At 39.4% G+C, this 8,652-nt stretch overlaps 1 protein-coding gene across 1 annotated transcript in view; it reads right to left on the reverse strand.

Moving 5' to 3' along the window:
- The window catches only part of SERPINB7 (serpin family B member 7), a 49,289-nt gene extending 42,897 nt beyond the window's left edge, over window positions 1–6,392 (reverse strand). The window contains exon 1 of the mRNA XM_003926011.3: window positions 6,307–6,392. The gene's annotated coding sequence lies outside the window, so the exon portion shown is untranslated. The remainder of the gene's footprint in view (window positions 1–6,306) is intronic.
- Between the last annotated feature and the right edge of the window lie 2,260 nt (window positions 6,393–8,652).

Here is an 8,652-nt window from a genome sequence, read left to right on the forward strand (position 1 = left end):
TACTACAACAACCCTTGGACCCCACCACACAGCTCAGTTCTTGCTCTTTATGCTTTAGTATACTTGGACTCTGTGAGGATGCCTGCAGTGAGCTGGGCTTTCTGCTGAAGCAGAGAGTATAAGCCTCATAGTGTTCATTCTTCTTGGTGAGAGGGTGGAGAGCTAGAAGGAGGCAGGCCCATCACCTGCTGTCACCAAGATTGTCGTGACGATTTCCTTTTTAAGCTTTATAGCAGAGACCCAGACAATATGATCTTCTGTCATTGGAGGGAGCGGGCCCTAAAGAATTCTTTTCTTATAATTGTCCCTGAAACATCTTTTTACAGTCAACTGCTACCTCTTCAGGGGCCAGATATAGAGGATTTGAGAATGGCTGATAACAGACACATTATTCTGACTTAGAACCAGTTTCTACACATGGGTAGATTTCCCAGTGCTTCAGTGAATCAGGGAGCATCTTTAAGAAAAGAGTTCGGGCCGGGCGCAGTGGCTCAAGCCTGTAATCCCAGCACTTTGGGAGGCCGAGGCGGGTGGATCACGAGGTCGAGAGATCGAGACCATCCTGGTCAAAATGGTGAAACCCCGTCTCTACTAAAAATACAAAAAAATAGCTGGGCATGGTGGCACGTGCCTGTAATCCCAGCTACTCAGGAGGCTGAGGCAGGAGGATTGCCTGAACCCAGGAGGCGGAGGTTGCGGTGAGCCGAGATCGCGCCATGGCACTCCAGCCTGGGTAACAAGAGCAAAACTCCGTCTCAAAAAAAAAAAAAAAAAAAAAAAAAAAAAAAAAAAAAAAAAGAAAAGAGTTCATGAATTTTTGCTTCACTTTATATTATCTGATCTATTCTAGACAGTAAAAAATGTGGTCACTATAAAATTGAAGTCCTATCGGGCAAGAACTGAACAAGTATCTGAGGGAAAAAATACTTGTTCCATTGCTGTTGGTGGTGTCTCCTTCTGAATGTAGTTGGTTATTGAGATAAATCATGGTAACAATGCCACTAAAAATTTCTGGGGCTTTATATCTTTGAACACTTTAAAATCACATTGATCATGCCTTTGTTACCTGCCATATAAGCGAAAGTTGGCAACGGCGGTGATACAGCATGTGTGTTTGTGCACGCATGCATGTGCTTTAGAGAGAGAAAGAGGGGGAGAGGGAGAGGCAGACAGACACAGAGAGTCAGAGAAGCTAAGTGCCATGAGAATGTGGCAATGTGACAGTAACACCAAGTATGAAGAAATGCTTAAAACAGAAGGACAACACACCCTTCTGATCCTCCTGATGAAGCTACTTGTACTTGAGGGAGCAGATCCGGGATTCACAAGCAATCAAGAAATGAACCCTTGGCAAAACTTAGGAAAATAAACTAGATTCTGGACTTGAAGGGGTACTCTGCTATTATTTTGCTTAGCATAGTGCCCAGGGCTTACAGTTAAATGAAAGATTAAGCAATGCATTGTAGAAGCTTACAGAATATGTTTCATTAGGAACTCCCAAGAGTAGAGATTAGCCAACTTTTTCTCCAAGGAGCCAGATAGTAAATAGTTTTGACTTTGTGGGCCATATAGTCATCTGTCACAACTCAATTTTTCAATAGTGGCATTAAAGCAGACATAAGAAATAGGTAAACAAATGGACATGGCTGTGTTTTGATAAAATTTTATTTATAAAATCAGGTGTCCAGACAGTTTTGGACCAGCCAGAGTTTGCCAACTCTGATAACTAAGGTCTTTGGCAAACAGCACAGTTAAATCTTCACAGATCTGTAACTGACTTTACAACTTTATTGCACCAGCTAAATCCAGCAACAGATAATAGCCAATTAGCATCTCCCTTGACTTTCACAAGCCATGATGTTATTAGTACTATTTAGTTTTTGATTCCCATTTTGCAGCTGAGAATTTCAAGCTATTCAATTGCTTTTCCAAGACTACACATGTTGTAATAAATGAGAGAGAATTTACACACTAGTGTTGGCTTTATAAGAATCAGAAAACCCAGAAGCTATGTTTTCACTTTGTTGCAGGTTGAACTTCCTAGACAAAGAAGGTGAAACTCAGAGTGGGAGGAAATTTTTGCAATCTATCCATCTGGCAAAGGTCTAATATCCAGATATCACAAGGAACTTTAACAAATTTACAAAAAACAAAAACAAAAAACAAACAAAACAAAACAAAACAAAACAAAACAAAACAAAAAAACAACCCTATTAAAAAGTGGGCAAAGCACATGAACAGACACTTCTCAAAAGAAGACATTCATGTATTACTAACTTTTAACATGGAATAGAAACTTTCACAAATGGTGATAGCAATTGATACAGGAAAATGTATAGAATTTGAGTGAAGGAAGGCTTTTAATTGACTTTATTGCCAACTACAAATAAATTAGAGTCTTTATAACTTTTTCAATTTCTATTCACAAAACAGACAGACAGACAGACAGACAGACACACACACACACACACACACACACACACACACACACACACACACGCTACACCAGGACCCTGGAAACAATTGGCAAAACCTAAAATATAGGACAGAAATCTGGAAGGAAAACAAAGTGGCAGGCCTTTCATCCTAAATGATCCTAGATGCTTATTAATGCCTTCTAATCTCACAGAATATTCTTCTCAAGCTCCTCAAAAAATGACGGGCATGAAGGTGGGAAGGTTCATTTATCCCCCATCCTGATCTCTACCAGGATGGAGTAGAAACCTGGACCCACTCTGTTGGCTATTGGGTAAGAGTGAATGGTTGTATGGCTTTAAAAGACCTTTAATAAGAGACTGGGTTGGGCTTATTACTGCATTGCTGTGTCCTCACTGGATCCCTCTGCTAAGTCCTGCATGTGAGTTTGGAACTAAACCGCTCACAAACTGGTGCTCTGTGTTTTATGGACAGAAAGACAAGTTACTCTATAATGTGCAGGAAAATCCATTCCAAACCAGTTTGCCCAAACAGTTTACACACCCACACAGTCTAATGATTTTCTGGTATCCAGTACGTGGTAGAGTTTGCAATTTGTGATTGAAACAGGTAAAAACATGTGGAAGAAAACATTTCTGGCCTTGGATTTGTATCTGCTAAGGCATGTTCTTATTAGTTAACACCTGTGTACACTGAGGAAAAGCACCTACTTTTAAACCTCAAAAAGTTCATGTGTAAACACTAAATATATTAAAAATATGAGTGTGTGTGTAAACCCTATATATATATTTATATTAGTAAATGATGTATATACATCTACATATCAATGAACATTATTACTATTTGTTTCTACCTTTCTTGACTCACTATAATGATCTTATATAAGAATTTTATACCTTTTATTCATGAAATGATTCAATTAATGTAAATAGTTGAATAGAAGTTTTTGTTTTAGAGACAGGATCTCTTTCTGTCACCTAGGCTGGGGTGCAGTGGCATCATCATAGCTCACTGCTACCTCAGAACTCCTGGGTTCAAGCAATCCTCACACCTCAGCCTCCCAAGTAGCTGGGACTACAAGTATACACCATCACATCTAGCTATTTTTTAAAAATTCTTCGTAGAGACAGGGTCTTACTATGTTGCCCAGGCTGGTGTCCAATTCCTGGGCTCAAGCAATCCTCCCACCTCAGTCTCCCAAAGTGTTGTCGTTACAGGCATGAGCCATTTAGCTGGCCTAAATAGGGACTTAAAAGATTCTTCAAATTGCATATCTGTTAAGCATAGCCTGCCTCACGAATTCACCTTTTAAAATAATACTTTTTCAAGAGAACTTTGCTCAGCTAAACCTCAATCTTCAGTGTCTGCTGCTGAAACAAGCTAGTTATGAAACAAAAAGTCAGTAGAAAGAAACTAAGCTCATTCTCATTTTTGTCTTTATTTTTGTCCCTGCTCATACCTCCTGCAATCCAAAACTTGCTCTTAACTTCTCATAAAAACAAAAATTGAAAAGGAGGACATGAAATGAAAAGAAGCAGCCAAAGGATTTTTCATGCATGTTAGAAACAAGGCTTGGAGTTGTAAGGAAAAACGAGCACTTAGCCACAGAAATTTCAGCGAAGCCAATTTACTCCTGCGCGGAAGAGTGCCTCCCATATGACTGGTTGCTACGAGAGCATACAGAACAAAGGAGAGTAGAAGTTTTTATTTCTAATGCGACTCCACTCTGTGTCCTTTGTTCCGTGGCTGGGATCGGGCTGCACAATTTAAACTAGACTTGATTGGCTAAACATTTAAACTTTCTTAGATAAGGTGGATGTGTGATGGATGGGCGGAGGAAGGAATCTTCTGCAGTGAACTAGATAGTCTTTCTTTAAATAAGGAAAAGAATGTCAGCTGGTGCTGATAATGCCACTGGTGCTGTGGCATGCCTAGGCATGTAGTAAAGTCAGAAAGAAGAAAAAGATAAAAGTACTAAAAATTAAAGAATAAAAGATTAAGCAAACTATTTAAAGAGAAACTTCACCGTATCTCAAAATCCATTTCGGAAAAAAATAGAAGAAAGAAAAGTAAAGGCCTCTAACTACAGTGTAAAACACCACTTCAACTTAAGACTACAGTTTAAACATTGCTGGGCACTAGAAAATTATTAGGATTTTCTCCCTGCCTGTCCCTCCAAATTCCATGCTCTAGAAATAAATTTGAAAATCAGACTACAATGTGAAAGCAGTGATGGTGGAATTATTTGTAAAGTGCTTTGAGGAGGTGGAGGAGTTACAGAAGGCTTTGGAATGAAAATGATGCTGAAACTCCATCTGGCAGAGGGGAGGGGAGAGGCTAGTGAGGTCCGATGGTGGAGGGCGGGGCTCCAGGGGAGAGACTGACACCTGTGTGTTCTGCCACCCTCCTAACTTGAGTCTATCTCAGGACCACCTTAATGACCAGTGTCACCCCTGACCAGCATCTTTGCTTCTATAGGGAACATTCTCAGACTACAGGGCTCGTACCTGCTAAATGCCTCTTATGATTATCTCTTTACCAGTGTTCTCTTCAGCATTACCTATGGCAATGAGACCAAGTGCAGACAGGAAAACGTAATCTGATTAGTTCTCCAGGAACAAAGAAGACAATCTCTTTTTATCTTGTAACAAACCCAAACCCAGCCTTCATTCATTCAACATAAATGAAACTACATATTCCCTTGGCGTGAAATATATTCCTTCCTAATTCTATCCTCTATCAATCTCTAAACCACATTTCAGATAAATGGTAGACTTTATAACTCTTTAAAAGTTTTTTTCCAGAATAGATTTATTTAAACCCTGTCAAGAAATAAATGCTATTTCATTTATTAACATAAGTAAATAAATAATGTAAGTAAACTTCTATGCTTATATATTAGCATTAAAAACCCTGCCAAAGACTTTGGATCAAAATCTTCTAGATACAACTATGATTAAATGCAAGATGTCCTTTTGTTACCATTTCTGTTTAAACAGCCACAGATGTTAGTATCCTTTCCCTTCCCATGAGCAACCCACATTTTAGTTTGTTTTTATTGAGGGCAAAAACATTAGCAGAGATGTCAAGGTTGTAATTCATTGTAGAAGATGATGATGAGACAGAGATATGCTAAACCTCAGCAATACATAGTTTGGGATTTGTTGGAGAACCTCCAAAAAAAATTGCTGAAACTTCAAACCTCTCAAAATTGTTGCCAAAGTTGCCAAATATTGTTGATAAAATTTAAAATATAATCAATAAGTAATGTTCAATAAATAACAGACCTTTTAGGGAATTATCATGATGGTTGTATTGTGATCGACCTGGGAGTTGGCATGTAACTTGTCACCTGGGTTTTGGACCATTTGCTTAAAAAAGAAAAGTAAAACTAGCCTGTAAATATCAATTCATTCACTCACATGTATTTATTCAGTAGTTCTGTGACACCAGAGATAGAAAGGCCAGACACAGGTAGTAGATATAGTCGGTGTGTGAATTATCTTTTATAAGCTTAAGGGTTTATTCCGCAGTTGTTAGGCACTTTTTTCATAAGGTAAGGAAGAAAGCTGAATTTTCTCAATGAGATATGTTGGCCAATGTTACAGACGCTGCCACCAATTGTCATTCTAATCCCCAAGATTAATCCACAACAACCATGAGGAGAACAGAGATTAGCTATGTTTATCCTGGAAAGGGGTGTGTGTCTGCCAGAATCCCAGATGCTAGAGGTAAAACTGTTACTTTGATACCAGGTGAATGTTCAGGGTATGCAGCACCTCAGGCACTAGGGGCTGTCCATCCATCTTAGGGAATCTAAGTCCACTAGGAAGCCTAGAATAACCCAGCATGAGTAAGAATGCCACTCACCTCCTCTCACTGCAGTTCTGCGACCTTCACAGCTGGGCTTCAGTTTCTCTTGCCTCCTCCCTCCTAAGACTTCTCACTCCTCCCAGTGCATCTCTACCAAGATTCAGGGAAAATTGCCCAGACTTCCCATTGGCTCAACTCCCAAGGGAGAGGTTGATGACAGCAGCAGCAGTGATGACAGCAATGAATGAAAAGTCCCTCCCTCATCCCAGACTGAACAAAGAGGAAAATCATAGAGGGAACATCAGGAAGGGACTCCACACGGGCTTTTCTGTCCAGCTCAGAAATGCACTGGTATCTGCTGACTCTGCAGGAAGCACAGAGGAGTGCCCCATGGTGTCGTGTCGCTCATCTTTCCATTGATCAACAAACCAGGAAAGCAAATATTCTAAAGACTGTCCTTTCACATTCCCATTCCAACTGTGTGTGCCTGGACATAGAGCAAGTTGTGGGCTGAGAGTCAGGAATCAGAGACAGCAGATTAGAACACAGGAGGGAGCCAGAACCAGGAGGATAGACTTTGGGCAGTCCAATCCTCCACCCACGACCAAGGTTAGATGCCCAGGTTTTATCTATTTCCAGGACAGTCATTAAATAGGGTTCAAATGGTCTCCCTGAAAGACAAAGTGACGCAAGTCACAGATCTCATGATAAGCTTGCAACATACAGATGGTTTTTACCATTAAGAAGTGGCAATATATAGCTCTGGAGAAACACTGACAGCCCATATACACAGCACAGACCAGATATTCTGAGCCAGACATCAAGATATATCTTCCAGAAAGTATGCCCTTGGATGCAAAATACATGAGGTAGGGTGTCACAGCTAAGGCTTTAGAGCCAAGCAAACCTGGGTTCCAATTCCAACTCCCCAGCTTGGACCCATGTGACCTTCAAGAGACTGTTCAACCTGTTTGTGTCTTGCTTCACTTATTTGAAAAATGGGGAAATTTTTTATAACTTCGTGGTTAAGAGGATTATAGGTGGCATGTAAAGTAATTAGTGCATGGTAAATACTTGATAAATGTAGCTATTATTGTAATAATAGGTTGAGACAGGAAAGTCCAGGGTGTATGAGTACTCCACCTATCTACATATTGCCTATTACTCAAGAGCCACCCAAAGTTCCACAATTTCCATCATCTTCTATATTATTATGAGCCTATATTGAGTTCTTTATTTCTTGATAATATGCTTTTATTATATGTAAATATTTCCACTGCTGTATAATTTTAGATTGTCACTTATAAGTCACTACTTACATCACTTATAAGTCACTAAGTACAAAATCTTTTCCTGAGCACAGAAACCAAGCCATGTTGTTTTAAAGTGTACGTTGTGTTGAAAATGCTACTAGAAACCTGGTAAGCACTTGATAAGTAGCTACTTAATGATTGTATTACAGGTACTATTTTGGATTGGCATGATGATAGATATCTATGGTAAACACTTTAACAGATCCTGCATTAGCTTTCAGAAAAAGACCTTTCATTTTTCGTACTGCTCCATCATCTGTACGGAAAATACAAGTATTATCTGTCTCATTAAAATATTGCCACTTTAACTTTGGTATTGAATACAGTCATGGTCCTGTGAGTGTGGAGACATAGATATGAATCACTATACTCTCATATATTCACTAGTAAAACTATTTCAAACCTGTAGGGGAAGATGAGGTTTGGAAGCATAAATATAATTCTCACTCACCTCATCCTATTCCCAAGATAATGTTATTAGAAATGACATAAAATTTGTAATAAGGGAAACCTCCATCACTGTTGATAAGGGAGTTATGTAAGTACCAGAAATTTCATGGAAAGATAACCAGGGTTCACTTGCAAATCACCATCACAAGGAGCAACAATCTTGAGGGAGCAGGTGATGGAAGCCCTGCCCTCCACACCTGAACATGAAAACGGAAGGATGCATGTCGGGGGAAGATGGTGCAGGCAGCAAGACCAACCAAGAATGGCTTCATATGGAGTCTCTTTTGCTTAATAAGTGGTGGGATTTGAGGGCAGAGTGACAATGTATCCTAGAAATTTATATATATATATATGAGCAAAAAGCCCCTGAAGAGGGATTTCCTGAGATGACATATCTTTATAGTGAGAAGTTGAGTGACAAAAAGTGACCTTGAAAACTAGAGGTGCAAAGAAATTCATCATTGGCAAGATTTTGGAAGAATGAATTCCCAACGTGGTTTATTATAAATTAGTGAATAAAGTAGGTTGTTACAGCCAAAAGTGAACTGGATGTCTATATACAGAGGACTCTGCACCTAGATCAAGGCTTTGGAAAACAACCAAAGCCACAGGAAAAAAGGAAAATAAAACAAAAATAATC

This window comes from Saimiri boliviensis, chromosome 13 (assembly GCF_048565385.1).
Source record: "Saimiri boliviensis isolate mSaiBol1 chromosome 13, mSaiBol1.pri, whole genome shotgun sequence".
Classification (NCBI taxonomy): domain Eukaryota; kingdom Metazoa; phylum Chordata; class Mammalia; order Primates; family Cebidae; genus Saimiri; species Saimiri boliviensis.